This window comes from Bubalus kerabau, chromosome 5 (genome assembly GCF_029407905.1).
Source record: "Bubalus kerabau isolate K-KA32 ecotype Philippines breed swamp buffalo chromosome 5, PCC_UOA_SB_1v2, whole genome shotgun sequence".
Taxonomy (NCBI): domain Eukaryota; kingdom Metazoa; phylum Chordata; class Mammalia; order Artiodactyla; family Bovidae; genus Bubalus; species Bubalus kerabau.
Genome location: NC_073628.1, coordinates 74,368,129 through 74,385,526, shown reverse-complemented (window position 1 = coordinate 74,385,526; position 17,398 = coordinate 74,368,129). Strand labels below are relative to the sequence as shown.

Below are 17,398 nucleotides of genomic sequence, written 5' to 3'. Positions count from 1 at the left end.
GAATAATCAGTACTCATTTTGGAAATGTTACTTTTGAGATGCATAATAGACATCCAAATGAATTGTTTAGGAAGTAGGAAGACGGATCGATGAGGCTGAAGTTCAGAGGAAACATTTGGCTAAAGTTATGCATTTGTGATTTGTCATCATATGTATGGTATTTAAAATTACAGAGGCTAGCTGTGACCACCTAGGGAGTGAATGTAGAAGAAAAAGGAGGCCCAAGGTTTTAGCTTCTTTAACAATTCAGGGATGAGGAAATGAAGAATAATCAAAAGAGGAGACTCGAGGAAGTATTTAATTACGAGTGAGGAAGAGAGCAAAATTAAAGAAGTATCTCCAAAGCTGAGCAAAGATATACAAATCTAACAGAGCCTTTTCCACTTCTAGAGTTTTTGGAATGACTTTTATCCATTGCTCATCTGGCATCACAGTGATACAGTGCTTTTCATAATTTGTCTTCATCATCGTGAATTCTTTATCACCTTTATGGTTAAAAGTATAATTTTAAGATTATTGCAGAATACTAGGCTTCCACCTGTCTTTTTTTTTTAATTTATTTTATTTTTTCTTTTCTACTTTAAAGTTTGGTTTTGTTTATTCCTTGATTTAATGCTTTTGATAGATAGGTGATTGGCACATGAGTGACACAGGAATCGTTCACACCCACCTTTGGTAGCTTTTAAAATTATATGATTTCTCCTGAAAGATTTGGCCCTTTCTACTGCCTGTAACTGCATTGTCAAGCCTGTGACAGGTTAGCTTCTAGGTAACATAATGGCTTTATTTCCAGAGCAGCACCACTGGGCAGGCTTTTTTGAAGGCATTTTAAGAGATGCACATTTAAGGTCGAACCAACTCCATGTGCTGCTGCCAATGCAAATAGTTCCAGTGAGGTGACAATCAGAGGAACAGCTAACTTCACACATACTCAGGTTGGGATCACTACTGAGATGTCACAACTTACTCCTCTGCCTGTCAGCTGGCAAGTACCTTAATTGAGGAAACAGCTCATATTTTAACACGAACTATATACCCTCTTATAGATGATACATTATCTGCACATATTTAGAACCTGATTAGAGAATCAGAACTTTGTTCAACTGGTGGAATGCTCACGCCAAGATCATTGGCTCCTTTTATATACGGTCCCCTTGTTTCCACATGCCTTAATCAAGTAATTAGGAACTTTTTAGTGCATTATATTGGAAATTGCACAATACATTCTGCCCTTGTTTACGAAGAACAGGCCAAGATTCATTGTGTTAAATTAAGCAGTGAGAAGGATGGATAACAATTGTATTTCCAGAGCATTGGACAAAACAAACAGATTGGTTTTGATGGCCTCAATGCAGAGGTAAGAATTTTTTGTCGGGTATCTTCACAGAACTTTCCCAAACATGGCCATCTGCAATGTATGACTACTTCTTCCATGGAGAGGGACTGTATGGAATTTTTTTTTTATGTTATTATACTGAGTTATTGCTTATGGCATTATTTATCTATGCTGTCTTACAATTTAAAAAAAAATTAGTGGTGGACTTGCATTAAAAGGTCCATTATCTCGTAATTTTAGAAAAATGTCCCGAGATGAGATAATATGATGCCCTCTTACGAGCTAAGGAACCAAGGTGACAATTAATTGATGTTTGGAGATAATTTCTTGTCCCTTGAACTATTAAAAAATAAGATTGAGCAGAGTCTATACATAGAGAGTCCAAAGTAATGGTAGTAAAATCTAGCATCTTGGCCGTTTTTTATTTTGTGGAGGCTTTATAATGTGTTTCTTCTTACTAGTTAATGAATATTTTTCCCCATTGCCTCTCAAATTGATAAATCATTAATTCTAGACCATATTATTGCTTTTAGTATTTATAGCTTTATCTATCAAAGGGTATGGCTTTATTCATTATTCTAAACATTTTTATATAAGACATGAAAGACTATTTGAGCCATGTTTTATATTATTTCAAAGTAACTCTGGCCATCTTTCTACTTTACGAGTGAAGTCTTTGCTGGACAGCTCCTAGATTTATGATGACATCATGTTCTCTCAGAGACATCATTATTATTGTGTCACTGAACCTGAAGTGGGGTGGTCAGAAGTCCATGTGGAGCAACTATGGGCCAGGAAGATCAGGCTTCAGATCAGAGGCAGGGCTGAGAGGAAGGATGGGAGGGGTCAGGGCAGAGGGCGAAGTGAAGAAGAAAGAGAGAAAAGCAGACCCTGAAGTATGGTCAGTGGCCTGAGCAGAAAACTCACCCTCAGCGTTTTCATACTATGCTTAGGGAAATGAAAAAAAAAAATTAATGAAGGAAGAAAAAAGTCAGCCAGCCTTTAAAACTTTACCCTATTTCATTATTAAGAATAGCTTTGGGAAACAGAGGGGCTCCATAAATGAGAGCAGGTGCGGTCGTGCAGAGGTAACTATTCAGCATATGTAAGTGCAGTTGGAAAATCATGGTCTTGCAGAGAATCCTCAAAATTGGTCCCTAATGGCCTTGGGTTTTTGTCATATGGTCTTGATTATAAGGCTAAAATTGCATTGCCATGCCTTTAGTGTGAATGAGATGGATGGATAATTATTACGTGCGCTGAATACCTTTCTGCAAGGAGAAGTCAGGACATCCCTGGTCACGGGAGCTACCATTTCGTCCAGCTGTCAGAAAAGCTCTAAGCAGGAAATTCATCACCATATTGATGTGGAAGAGGAATGAAAATGTGCCCCTCCGGTTGGGTATGCACCCGCCCACTTACATTTACATACACAGATGGTACACAAACCAGAGGGGGCAATGTGTGTGATTGTGAGACCTGTTCAACAAAGCAGTAGCATTTGTGGAAACAAGGGATACAGAAACAGAATGGTGAGTTCTGCTGAAACATGATGACTCTTGGTGGTGGCCACCTGCTAGAAAGCTGACACTAAAGCTGTGCCAGGAACGAATTGGGGGCTCAGTTTGAAATGATGCAGGAAGCTTAACATTATTGACATTAGGAGCTGTCAAGTGAGCAAGAACTATTTATGAAAGAGTTTTAATGATTTTAAATACGCTGAAAGAAAAGCCTTCCCTTCACTCATCTGTATTTTTTAAACTAATCTGGCTATTTTTGCATGCTCTCAAGGTTCTCTCAGAAGCTAGATATAATGATAGTAACTAAAATCCAGCTGTTCTTGCCTCTGAGAATAAACTTCATGGCTGCCTAATAGTTGCTACTATTGCCGCTTCTGGGGAGGACGTCGGGGGAAGGTGTGATGGGATTTGCACTGTGAGCAAATCCAGTGCTTTGTCCTATCTGAGTGGGTGAGATTCAGGGCTGTACTCAGAGCCACGACCACGACCACACAGTACACTGGTCATGGGGATATTTCTTATGGATCAGGCCTTGGGGGTCTGTGGCTTCTGCATTCCATGCAGCCGTTTGCAAAATAGGGGCAATGAGCTATGAGGACTGCTCTTTCTTCCATACTGAGCCCTGACCTTTGGGGCTAGCAGTGAGGGGAGAAGCGAACTATAGTTTGCTGCAGAGTTCAGAGACAGTCTCCTTTGAGAGCAGACACAGGTCTGAGAGGACAAGGTTCTGATCCAAAATCAGCCTTGAGACGTTTTCTGACGGTGGTTAACAGCTTGCCGCTCCAAGCTGAAGAGCATGCACAGTGTGGAGGGGATGATGCAAGCTGGTTGACCAGGTAATCAGTTCAGCTGTTCTGCTGATGATATTTTGGTTGTTTTGATGCCAGATGTGTTGGGTTGGCCAAGAAGATCATTTGGGTTTTTCCATAAGATCTCATGGAAAAACCTGAATGAACTTTTTGGCCAATACAATATATTGTAAGGTAAGGAATAGCAAAAACCTTAAGAATGGAGCTTTCTTTGTAAATGAACCAAAAAGAAAGGAAATCATAGCACAGAATCTATTCTATATACAACAACAATTAAAAACCTATATATATATACACACATATAATTCATTCATGTGAAAAAATATTTAATTGAAGGGATCAGGAAACCTGGAGCAACTATTTTAGCATATTTAATACAAGTTTTATTTTCAGTGTGTATATAGTGATACATAGCATCACTATCCCCTTCATTATACTATACCACATGGTAATTAAATCTGGGATTCTAGGGCAATAAGACATGAGAATCGCACTATTTTCGTGCTGTTTGTAACTTCCATCTCTATTGAAATATGCTAAATTAGTAGCATTTTATGATTCCTGATTTAGCTCTTATTAAAAAGAAGCAGAAGCTAAAAACAGCTCAACCAAGCAGTTGAAGCAGTTATCACAAGCCGGTAAGATCAATAAGCTAAAAAAAGGATGAAAAGTTTTTGAGTGACAGCTTAAAAATGGAAAATTTAAATATATATCGCTGCCTTCTGCTCCATTGTGTAATGCATAAAGCCCATTTTGGCAGTACATTTTTAAGCAGTCAAGAAAGTGATTTATTAGTGTCACTGGATTTGTGTTTATGTTCCGTGCTGTAAACTATGCTTATAGCAATATATCTATATTAAGGCATTAGTACTTTGAGTGCTACCTAAGCTTAATGTTACTAATATTGTTCAAAGGATAGTTTATTGGGCTATAAATAGTATCCTCAGTATTGACACTTGCTGCATCATCTAAGTGCCTGGATAACTGTGTCTGATGCTAAATGACCATGTTGCTGCTGACAGTATATAAAACATAAATAGTGACCACCAGTGATATTTCATAGCTACTGCTGGTGTTTCTGCTCCCCTTCAGTCTGCAGAAGAGCAGTTCTATGTGTGCAGAAGCCTAGCTAGATTTTCCCAGGATTTTTAGAGGGATATAATGAAAGGAAAATCACATCTTTTTTTTAATGTGAAAGGGCATTTTATTTTATTAATTTAATTTACTTTATTTACATTTTATCCATCATTTCTGAAGACAAGAAAGTAAACCAAACAGTAAATCAAATCCTGAACTGTAGAGTTTGCCAATTTCTGTGGTGTAAAATATCCTACCTAGATACTTTCATGTTATAATCACAGTAGCACCTGTCATATAGTATTTCTGCTACCAGATACAATAGACATAATCTTTTTGAAAAACATAGATAAGACAAATCTATAGTAGTATAATTAGGAAGTGATGCATTTTGAAAAATCCCATCTTGATTTTAAACATTCTTGTTTCAAGTGCCCATTCATTTTATGTCACAAATAAGAATAAATAATGATTGTGCTAAAAAGGGAAGGATTTTTAGCAAATCAGAAGTTGAGTTTGGGTTTAACTTTCTATACCCAAGCCACATCTCTACCATGATACAGAATTGGCTGACATTTATTCATTTAACAAGTTTTGGTTAAAAGTGGACTGCTGTTTTAGTCTGTTTGGGCTGCTATCAGAAAGTACCCTAAATTAGGTGGCTTTTAAATAACAGAAATTCAGCTCTCACAGTTTTGAAGGCTGGGAAGTCCACAGTCCTGGCTGCAGCAGGTCTGGCGTCCAATGAGGTCCTCATCCCAAGTGGTGTCTTTTGCAGCAACTTCACATGGAAGAAGGGACAAGGGAGCGCTCAGGCCTCTTTTGTGAAGGTATTAATCCCACCACAGGGGATGTGTATCGCTCTCATAATCTAATCACCCCAAAGGCCACATGCTGATCACACTGGGCATTAGGATTCAACATACAATTTTCAGGGGGACAGAAACATTCAGTCCATAGCAACTACTCTATGGTGGACACTGTTACCATAGAAAGTATATATGCTAAGTTTGATTTCTTTTGCCAAAAGTCAAGACAAATAATTCTCTGAAGGTCCAGTGGTTAGGACTCCACGCTGTCACTGCTGAGGGCCTGGGTTCAATCCCTGGTGATGGAACTAAGATCTCACAGGCCACTTGGCACAGTCAAAAAAAAATCAAGACAATATTTCAAGTCTGTTTGAATTTGACTACACACTCTCCTTATTAAAGGTTATAAATAATGAGAACAGTCTTTTGTTTCCCCCTAATTTCACAGTTTATTGACAGGTTTTTGTTTGGGCTCCAGGGTCGGGATACATACATGGAAGAATCTGGAACATACTTGTTTGATTCATGCTGTCATGTTATACGGACAGATGATCCTATTTCTGAGATCACTTAGACATCCCTGATTTAATGTGTGTCTTTTTTGTTAGTTTTATAAGCAAAGGATTAGCAAGTGTTGAGAGAAAAATCATACTTCATATTCTCTTCTAAAATATCAGTTGGTTCTTTTTGTTTGGGGAAAATGCTCTTTCTTAAGAGTTGTCTTCAGAAGGCAAAACAGTCACATGTCATAAATATGCTCATTTATCTAGGTATTCCTGACTTTACTTTGCCAAGGCTAATGACATGTATTAAAGTAAGCTCTGCATTCATTAAGATTGGAAGAGAATAATCAATGATAGTAATTTATTCCTTCATTCATTCAACATCCTTTTCTGGAACACTCAGTTCAGTTCAGTCGCTCAGTCGTGTCCAACTCTTTGCGACCCCATGAATCGCAGCACGCCAGGCCTCCCTGTCCATCACCAACTCCCGGAGTTCACTCAGACTCACGTCCATCGAGTCAGTGATGCCACCAGCTATGTGTAAAATACTGTGTGGCTCTTTGGAGAATGAATAATAAATGATGTGCATTCCTTATCCTAAAGTGAAGGTGAAAGCATTAGTCACTCAGTCGTGTTCAACTCTGTGACTCCATGGACTATATAGCCTACCAGGCTCCTCTGTCCATGGAATTCCCTAGGCAAGAATACTGGAGTTAAGTTGCCATTCCCTTCTCAAGCCGTATCCTAAAGATGCAGTTAAATGATGTCCCATTTTGCTGCATTAATCCAAAGAAGTTATGGAAAAGATCTATCCCCCAAACTAATAAACAAGAGGAATCAAATGCCTGAAATGATAATGATCAAACCCATTTTTGTTGGGATGTAATTTCTTGCTGGTTGGTTGTACAAAAGGATAGAAGTTCACTGAAATGCTAAGATATCCCTGTACCCTTTTGCTCTAATATCTTATTTCTTGGAACTGAAATATTTCTTATTTCTTGGAACTGAAAATTTCTTGGAACTTATTTCTTGGAACTTAATATCTTGCCCCTTTTGCTCTAATATCTTATTTCTTGGAACTGATTGGGTGGTCACAGGAAGGATGCCAGTTTGGGGAACCCATGAAGGACAGATACCTCGTGTTGTAAGATATTAATTCTAGGTGGGCTAACTGTGCTGAACATCATTAATCTTATTAAGAATGAAAATAAGGAAGTATTGACTGCCTTCTTTCTGTTGAGAGAAGGTGAGCCCCAGAGAAGACAGTGAACTATAAGGGGATTTTCTCATCCAGAAAACAAGAAGTACATGTTCATCTTTTCAAAGCCATTAAAGTTTGTTCCTTGAAACTTTTCATTCTCTTTTAAGGAACCTTTAATGTCATTGGACTTATTTGCGGTAAATAAACCTGCATCCTTTGCATGTTTGCCAATATTGGCTGTGTGGTTAGTACAGAGGAAACAGAGAATGGGGTAGCCACCAAGAAAGTTGTCTTTCTCTCCTTTCATCCACATCAGGAAGGAGAAAGCTGGAGGAGGATAAGACTGGTCAAAGAGCTCAGTTCTTGAAGCCAGTTAAAACAGGAAACATCTTAAATTCTAGAGCTTCAAGATAGTTAAAGATGTTAGGAAGGCAGAGTGCTCTGTTCTTCTCTGGTTGGTCCACTGCCATCAGCCAGCAGCGCTGAGCCCAGGGTAGATGCCTTCTTCCTCTAGAGCCTGTCTGAGGTCCATGAAGAACTCAGAGCATGGCATGCAAATGTTATTATTTCTTAGGCCCTAAACCCTGACTTGAATAGGTACGCAGGATGACAGTGGAGTGAAGTCTAATAGTCCAGGGATCTGTGAAATCCAGTCGCTTCTCATTCCTCATTGCCTTCTTGGTTAGTTGAAATATCCAGCTTTGGACTAAGAAGCAGCTAAAAAACCTTATACAAAGAGCTTGTAAACAAACACCCACTTGAACCATCTGGTCTTGTAACACATACAAGTGATTAAGCTTCAGAGCTATGATTGTTAAATTTTTAAAAACACAATTCCAAACACTCCCAAATAGACTCTCTATGCAGGCTTGCAAGGAGGAAAATGTGTGATGCTTTATATAGTAAATAATATGGTGAGATTGAAACAATTTTTTTTGGTTTCTCTATTTTTCTCTCCCTCCCTCCCTTCTTTTTTTTTTCTTTACCTTGAGTGTTATAGAAAGAGAAAACCTTAAAATACACAAATATGAACTAAAAATACATTTAGAGTTCCACTAAGCCTACATGGTTGACAACTTAGAATGGTTCCTTATCTTTACCTTAATTACTATTTTTGCCCCCTATAGGGACAGAAACATGCGTGCTTGAGTACATGTATGTGTACTCTTTGTTCCTTCTAGAATACATTAAGCAATCTGGACTATTTGCAAATAATGAATTCATACTTTTTGTTCACAATGAGTGAAGAAAGTCAGGTCAGGGGGAAATTAAATATGTTAAGAGCCCTCATTTTAATTATATAATATCAATACCTTTATAGTTAATTTCCTTGACAAGACATAGGGCATATGGATTGAACTCCTCATATATATCTGATGTGGTTATGATTATAAATTGGAACATTTTATTTAGATGACATCACTAAAGGGAGAAAGAATGAGCTACACATGGTACCACAAGCATATGGAAATAACACAGATTTCTGGCAATGACTATTGACATGAACAACACATAGAACTCAAAACTCTTAAGTGAAACAAAAATTCTGCATGAGAAGTCAGTATTATATATTAGGGCTCCTATTCCTGTCTTCTCAGTCTTGATCAGTCCTTATCCCTGGATTTATCACATCAGCTGGGGGAGCAAAGACAGTGGTTGAAAGAAGAGGAGAACGAATACTCAGCTATAGTCATGGTGACTGGTGAATCAAACAAACTCTCAAACAGTAAATTGTTCAAACAAAAAAACTTTACTGTTTTCTCACATTTGAAGTTCACAATGGGTATTCCCGAATGGAGTAAGTCTCTTTCCAGAACGGATTTGAAGGTTGATGTCTTCTTATCCTATTGCTCTCTTTCTTCGATGAGTGGCATCAGGGTTGCCCAGAGCATCTACAGAAGCCCGTGAAAAGGGAAAAACCGTGGAATGTATTTGTAGGGGTAGCTTACAGCCCAAGTATGGAGAGGCTTCTATCACTTTTGGTCTCTTTCCATGGAAGGAAACTCAATCACCTGACCACACCTACCTGCAAGAGTGGCTGGGAAAGATGGTCAAGCCTGGAGCCAAGGAATAAGAGGTGGTGAACTTCTGACTAGCATCCCCCCAAAAGAAGGAAAGAGAAGTAAAAGGATGGGTGTCAATGCAAAACACCTATAGTACCTTTTATTTGTGAAGAAGAAAACAGTGAATTAAAGCCTTTTCCAGCGATGTGCTGGTAAACTGTGAGGGAAGGGGATGAAAAAACACCTGATTTTAAAAAAGTTTTATATTGGAGTGTAATTGATTTACAAAATTGTGTTAGTTTTAGGTGTACAGCAAAGTGACTCAGTTGTACATAAACCCATTTTTTTTTTTCAGATTTTTTTTTCCTGTATAGGTTATTACAGAGTATTGAGTAGATTTCCCTGTGCTATACAGTAGGGCCTTCTTGATTATCTACTTTATATACTGTTATTTAGTCGCTAAATTGTGTCTGACTCTGCGACCCCAGGGACTGCAGCCCACCAGGCTCCTCTGTCTGTGGGGTTTCCCAGGCGAGAATACTGGAGTGGATTGCCATTTCCTTCTCCAGAGGGTCTTCCCAACCTAAGGGATTGAATCTGCATCTTCTGTAGTGACAAGCAGAGTCTTTACCACTGAGCCACCTGGGAAGCCCATTTTATATACAGTAGTGTGTATATTGGAGAAGGCAATGGCACCCCACTCCAGTACTTCTGCCTGGAAAATCCCATGGACGGAGGAGCCTGGTAGGCTGCAGTCCATGGGGTCGCTCAGAGTCGAACAGGACTGAGCGGCTTCCCTTTCACTTTTCACTTTCATTCATTGGAGAAGGAAGTGGCAACCCACTCTAGTGTTCTTGCCTGGAAAATCCTGGGGACGGCGGAGCCTGATGGGCTGCTATCTATGGGGTCGCACAGAGTCAGACACGACTGAAGCGACTTAGCAGCAGCAGCAGTGTGTATATGTTAATCCCAGACTCCTGATTTATCCCTCCTCTCACATTTTCCCTTTGGTAAGCATAGTGTAAAAATACCTGAGTTCTGACAGTGATTTCCTTGATGTAAATACTCCTGCCGCAGTGTGATTTCAAGTTACCAATGTGAAGTCAGTCGATGTGGATTTGAGAAAAGAGGCACAGACTCTGCTCTAGCAAGCTGGAGCAAGACAGTCTAGCAAGGCATTTTACTAATGAATTCTGAGAAAACAAATCAGAGGCAGCCCGTTTGTGGGAAGGAAGTGAATGTGCATTTTCCCTTTTGCATTTGACACAAGAAAAAGTTTACTTCCGAATGGATTTATCATCAAAAAATATCTATATGATATATTCCTATCAAGAACAGATGAGGGATGTACAATTTTTGAGTCAGAGAAAAATAGCACCAAGGGTACAAGAAGTCCAGGCTGAGTATCTGTACTCAATCCTGGGTCACTCTCAGGTAAAACCAAAAGCTTCTAGAACAGCTTTCCAAGGAGTGCACCAAGAAGTCAGATTCCACTTCTGGAATTTCAGATGACTGTTCCCGTAATTGTTTTCCAGAAAGAGGGAAAGACGTGATGACACAGAAGAGATGCCAAGGATGGCTCTTTTGGTTTCTGTCCCTCACGAGTTGGACAGGGGTGTCATTCCCTGTGAGAGAAGCAAAGAACTGGTACGACCTGGTTTGTGTTTTAAGAAAACAACTTTGAAAATGAAATAGATGCTCATGTCTCAATTGTCTAGTTAATTAGGATTGTTAACAGACCAAAGGCTATATGTCCATCTGAAATTTCCATTTTTGCTTGTCTGCTTTTGCTGTCCAAAGAATCGGGCCATATAATGATGAGTTAGATTGTGTCTTGCCGTTCAACCTGATCCATGCAGACGTGGTACCCTTGAATCAAAGGCCAATGGTCCAGGTAGAGAATCAAGATGTGTAATGTACTAGGCTTCGGCCCAGTGGTTTTTGCTAAGTGCGTATCTGTTTTCAAGTGTTAAATTCTTTCAGGTGTTAAAGGCACAGCACCTCTTGAACTGATTGTGTAATCTGAATCTTCAGTGTAAAGGCTCAGAGTTTCCTGTGGGTGATGCTTATTGCTTTAATTGGGAAGGCCTGTAAAAGACATTGGGCTTCCCTGGTGGCTCAGTGGTAAAGAATCCGCCTGTCAATGCAGGGGACATGGGTTCAATCCCTAGCTAAGGAAGAATCCCCTTGAGAAGGAAATGGCAACCCACTCCAGGATTCTTGCCTGGATAAATCCCAAGGACAGAGGAACAAGGTGGGCTACCATCCATGGGGTCACAAAGAATCGGATACTACTTAATGACTGAACAAGAACAAAATTAACATAAAGACATCACTAAGAGTCCAGTATTTGTACTTTTTGTTTGAAACACAAGCTCAGGCAGATCCAAACCTAAAAACGGATTAAGTCTGTGATTTATTGATTCTAGTTGGTTACTGGTTTATTTTAGGTCAGTTGTTGTTTTTGGAAAGACTAACACTGATAATGACAGACTTAGGTATTGAGGTTTTTCAAAAAGTTAGTCCATTTGATTAGTAAATAATAAAACCCTTCTAGGGAACAGCTCTCCTCCTCCCATATTTTTTAATGATGGCGAGAAGTGAGTTCCTCTGAAACTAACTTTCCCCATGCCAATCTACCCTATTGAATTTTCCTTTTAACTGTGGTCTGCCAGAAAACAGAACTAGGGCTTGGCACACCAGTTTTGATCAGACCAACCATCAGAATCACAATGTCCTAAGTACAAAGCTCACTAATTGAATTTCATTAGCTAGACTGAAATATAGCAGCCAAGACAGAGAACACTGTCGGCTGTTTTTTATGAGGTCCGAAGTCTAAAGTCATTTTTAAAATGTGAGTGATGTAATTTCTTGTATCTTTCATTTAAAATGCTGCTTGGTAAACAGTGTTTCAGATTAGTGTATTTGTAATTTAAATGAAGACAATACATCAAGCTGAATCTGAAAAGAAAGGAGAAGTTTAGGAAATGATTCATGCCCCCTTTTGTGTGATCTACTGTAGAAAATAATAAATAAATAGGTAAGGAGAGGGAGAAAAAAGGTTTGTGAATTTTGGAGACAAAATTGAACTGTTTCTAAGAAAAGTGAGTCCCAATAGCTAAATCTTTGTTTTCTTCAAGCAAACTAATACATTCTGCCTAATTCATTTTTTATTTTCTCTCGGGGTCTGCTTGCAGATTTGCCTCAACAAAGGAAGCATCATGTTACATCTTTTAAATAATTGATGACTCTCAGTCCGAGCCAGCTTGAAGGAAATTCTGAAAATAGGTACTGATTGAGCAAATGCCTGCCTTCTCCCCCCCATCTCCCTCTTGAGCACACCCCACTCATCTTTTCCATAGCCTTTTGCTTCTTCACCTCCATCCTGACAGAAGAGGAGGGTGATATCATCTCGGCTTAGGGTTTACCTACCACTTGGTCCCCCTTGTTTATTTTATATCATGCCATCTATTTTATTAAAGACAGGGGGAGCTGTTAATACAAGCCAAGTGATGTAATGAAAGTCTCTTAATTAATCATCAGAAATGTTACAGCATAATCACCACCAGAGACAGTTTGTTGGGAATGTAAGAAATTGGACTTGGAGCTTTCTAAATTCAGAGTGTGTTGCCTCCATGGGCCAGATTACCCCTGAAGCTGGGTCGGCTGTGGCTGTGCCCAATTCCAGCTCTTCCTGTGCATTTAAATTCTGTGAGCTGATCTGTGTTTTTCCCCCCAGAGAGAGAAGGGCATCTCCATCTTACTTCACTCCTGGGATCATTAGTGATTGTCTGTGATTCGGAAAGGTGGTAAAGAATCCACCTGCAATGCAGGAGACCCAAGAGATGCTGGTTTGACTCCTGGGTCAGGAAGATCTCCTGGAAGAGCAAATGGCAGCCCACTCCAATATTCTTGCCTGGGAAATTCTGCGGATGGAGAAGCCCAGCGGGCTACAGTCCACGGGCTCTAAAATAGTCAGACATGACTGAGCAACAGCATGCGTGTGTGACTCGGAAGAGCCTTTATTGCTTTCACGTGGCTGTGGTTGGTAGACCCTTAGACTGGTCCACAGTGAACCTGACTTCCTGCTCTGACTTTGAAGTTACTTTCCCTTCCAGGGCCTCATTGTCCTCACTGATGACATGAGGGCTTTGGAGTAGACCATCTCCAGGATCTCTGCCAGCAGTGGCATTCTTGCATCCTTCAGGGAAAGGGGTGATAAACCAAGTTTGCCCTCTATTTGAATTTGACTGCCCTGAGTACTCTAGGTTTGAGTGAATGAACTGTGTGCTCACTCATGTTTAACCTTCCTCTTTCCTTCCATTATTTTTCTTTTCTCTTAGTTTTTCATGTTTGCTCTCTCCTGCTGCTTGTCCTTGTTCCTTTCCCTTTCTGACTTTCCATGTTTCCATGGTTAAAGTGGAAGAAAAATGGTTGGAAATGTGCTAGAATCGAGGATCTTGGCCACTTATTTTTAAAATGCCATGTCCTTCTTATAGAAGAGCTTTCTCCTTCAGAAATGACATCAGAAGATAGCCAATATTATTGGATTTAGGAGATAGAGTGCCTGATGAACTATGGAGGGAGGTTCATGACATTGTACAGGAGACAGGGATCAAGACCATCTCCATGGAAAAGAAATGCAAAAAAGCAAAATGGCTGTCTGGGGAGGCCTTACAAATAGCTGTGAAAAGAAGAGAGGCGAAAAGCAAAGGAGAAAAGGAAAGATATAAGCATCTGAATGCAGAGTTCCAAAGAATAGCAAGGAGAGATAAGAAAGCCTTCCTCAGCAATCAATGCAAAGAAATAGAGGAAAACAACAGAATGGGAAAGACTAGAGATCTCTTCAAGAAAATTAGAGATACCAAGGGAACATTTCATGAAAAGATGGGCTCAATAAAGGACAGAAATGGGATGGACCTAAGAGGAGCAGAAGATATTAAGAAGAGGTGACAAGAATACACAGAAGAACTGTACAAAAAAGATCTTCATGACCAAGATAATCATGATGGTGTGATCACTGACCTAGAGCCAGACATCCTGGAATGTGAAGTCAAGTGGGCCTTAAAAAGCATCACTACGAACAAAGCTAATGGAGGTGATGGAATTCCAGTTGAGCTATTTCAAATCCTGGAAGATGATGCTGTGAAAGTGCTACATTCAATATGCCAGCAAATTTGGAAAATTCAGCAGTGGCCACAGGACTGGAAAAGTTCAGTTTTCATTCCAATCCCAAAGAAAGGCAATGCCAAACAATGCTCAAACTAGCACACAATTGCACTCATCTCACACGCTAGGATAGTAAATGCTCAAAATTCTCCAAGCCAGGCGTCAGCAATACATGAACTGTGAACTTCCAGATGTTCAAGCTGGTTTTAGAAAAGGCAGAGGAACCAGAAACCAAATTGCCAACATCTGCTGGATCATGGAAAAAGCAGGAGAGTTCCAGAAAAACATCTATTTCTGCTTTATTGACTATGCCAAAGCCTTTGACTGTGTGGATCACAAGAAACTGGAAAATTCTTCAAGAGATGGGAATACCAGACCACCTGATCTGCCTCTTGAGAAGTTTGTATGCAGGTCAGGAAGCAACAGTTAGAACTGGACATGGAACAACAGACTGGTTCCAAATAGGAAAAGGAGTACGTCAAGGCTGTATATTGTCACCCTGCTTATTTAACTTATATGCAGAGTACATCATGAGAAACCCTGGGCTGGAGGAAGCAGAAGCTAGAATCAAGCTTGCCAGGAGAAATATCAGTAACCTCAGATATGCAGATGACACCACCCTTATGGCAGAAAGTGAAGAGGAACTCAAAAGCCTTTTGATGAAAGTGAAAGAGGAGAGTGAAAAAGTTGACTTAAAGCTCAACATGCAGAAAACGAAGATCATGGCATCTGGCCCCATCACTTCATGGCAAATGGGGAAACAGTGGAAACAGTGTCAGATTTTATTTTTTGGGGCTCCAAAATCACTGCAGATGGTGACTGCAGCCATGAAATTAAAAGATGCTTACTCCTTGGAAGGAAAGTTATGACCAACCTGGATAACATATTGAAAAGCAGAGACATTACTTTGCCAACAAAGGTCCATGTAGTCAAGGCTATGGTTTTTCCAGTGGTCATGTATGGATATGAGAGTTGGACTGTGAAGAAAGCTGAGTGCTGAAGAATTGATGCTTTTGAACTGTGGTGTTGGAGAAGAAGACTCTTGAGAGTTCCTTGGACTGCAAGGAGATCCAACCAGTCCATTCTAAAGGAGATCAGTCCTGGGTGTTCTTTGGAAGGACTAATGCTAAAGCTACTCTCCAGTACTTTGGCCACCTCATGCAAAGAGTTGACTCATTGGAAAAGACTCTGATGCTGGGAGGGATTGGGGGCAGGAGGAGAAGGGGACGACAGAGGATGAGATGGCTGGATGGCATCACTGACTCAATGCACGTGAGTTTGGGGGAACTCCGGGAGTTGGTGATGGACAGGGAGGCCTGGCGTGCTGTGATTCATGGGGTCTCAAAGAGTCAGACACGAGTGAGCGACTGATCTGAACTGAACTACACAGTGACAACTACTGGGAGATCTAAACCTGGAACTCTTAAATTGGAGTTCAGCTTTACTGGAGGAAAGCCTTACATTGTATCCATCAGTGAAAAAGCTATATCTACATAGGTGGGCTATTATCCATTCTCAAAACTATACCAATCTCTGGCCTACTCTTCCTTTCAAGGGTCATTTAAAAATACTATGTTGACTATATTGTTCCCTGTTTCTCTTTTAATTATAGCAAACTTGATGGGGGGGGGGGGTGCTGAAGTCATCTTTGTCCCCAAAGATGTGCATCCTATGCCTTCCCAGGATACTCTTTTCTCTTTTTTTAATGTTTATTTATTTATTTGACTGCACTGGGTCTTAGTTGTGGCATGTGGTATCTAGTTCCCTGACCAAGAATCAAACCCAGGTTCCCTACTTTGGGAGCATGGAGTCTTAGCCACTGGACCATGAGGGAAGTCCTATGGATAATCTTTTCTGATTGTCTTTTTTGAAATCTTGAAACAAATCTTCAAATTTATTCACTTATTTATAATGATGTGAACAACATATGGCTGGGAGTCTAGAAAGCTTTGGAATTTATTCTGCTTATCGTCTACTACTGACAGTGTACTAAAATCATATTCAGTTGAGTCAAAGGAACTATTACTGTCTCCCTTTTAAAAAACTTCCGCCATTAATTTACATTTTGAAAGTGTATGATGTCCAGGCTTTGGTATCTGTTAGCATGTTACAGGTGTTATTGTTCAGTCTCTCAGTTGTGGCCAACTCTTGTGACCCCCATGGACTGCAGCATGCCAGGCTTCCCTGTCCTTCCCTGTATCCCAAAATTTGTTCAATCTCACGTCTGTTGAGTTGGTGGTACCATCCAACCAGCTCATCCTCTGTTGTCCCCTTCTCCTCCTGCCTTCAATCTTTCCCAGCATCAGGGTTTTTCCAGTTAGTCAAGTCTTCCCATCAGGTGGCCAAAGTACTGGAGCATCAGCTTCAGCATCAGTCCTTCCAAGGAATATTCAAGGTTGACTTCCTTTAGGGTTGACTGGTTTGATCTCCTTGGGACTCTGAGGAGTCTTTTCCAGCACCAAATTTCAAAAGCATCAATTCTTCGGTGCTCAGCCTTCTTTATGGTGCAATCCTCACATCTGTACGTGACTACTGGAAAACCCATAGTTTGATTATATAGACCTTTGTCAGCAGACTGGTATCTCTGCCTTTTTATATGCTAAGTTTGTCATAGGTTTTTTACAGGTGAGTCCTAGTAAGACATATTCCTTAGGTTTTGGAACTGAAAATATGCTTTTCCTCAAGGATAGCTATCATTGGGCTCCACTGTGGTGCCACCAATTTATGAACATTATGTGCTTAATAGCTTCTCTTTGTATTGGAATATCTATTAGGAGGCAGAGAGGTAATTCTCCATCTTCCTAAGGAGGTTACTACTCAGAGGCTGCTGGTGGTGGGGATTGAGGTGGTGCAAGTTCTCTTGCCTTGGGGTCAGTGACTGTGAGTGATGGGAAACTGGTAACTTGATTCTCTGGCTTTGCTTTAAAAATAAACTCTGGGTTAGGGGGGAAGAAATTCAGATGCTTTCTCC

General features: G+C 40.2%; 1 protein-coding gene across 8 annotated transcripts in view; it reads left to right on the top strand.

Moving 5' to 3' along the window:
• ESRRG (estrogen related receptor gamma) overlaps positions 1-17,398 on the top strand; it is a 693,887-nt gene that overhangs the window by 191,595 nt on the left and 484,894 nt on the right. For 4 of the 8 annotated variants that reach the window (XM_055581896.1, XM_055581890.1, XM_055581891.1 and 1 more), the window contains one exon: positions 12,456-12,546. The exons of 3 other annotated variants lie outside the window; for them this stretch is intronic. The gene's annotated coding sequence lies outside the window, so the exon portion shown is untranslated. Of the gene's footprint in view, positions 1-10,793; positions 10,906-12,455; positions 12,547-17,398 lie in introns of those variants that run through there. One more of the 8 variants, XM_055581895.1, reaches the window with a different exon arrangement.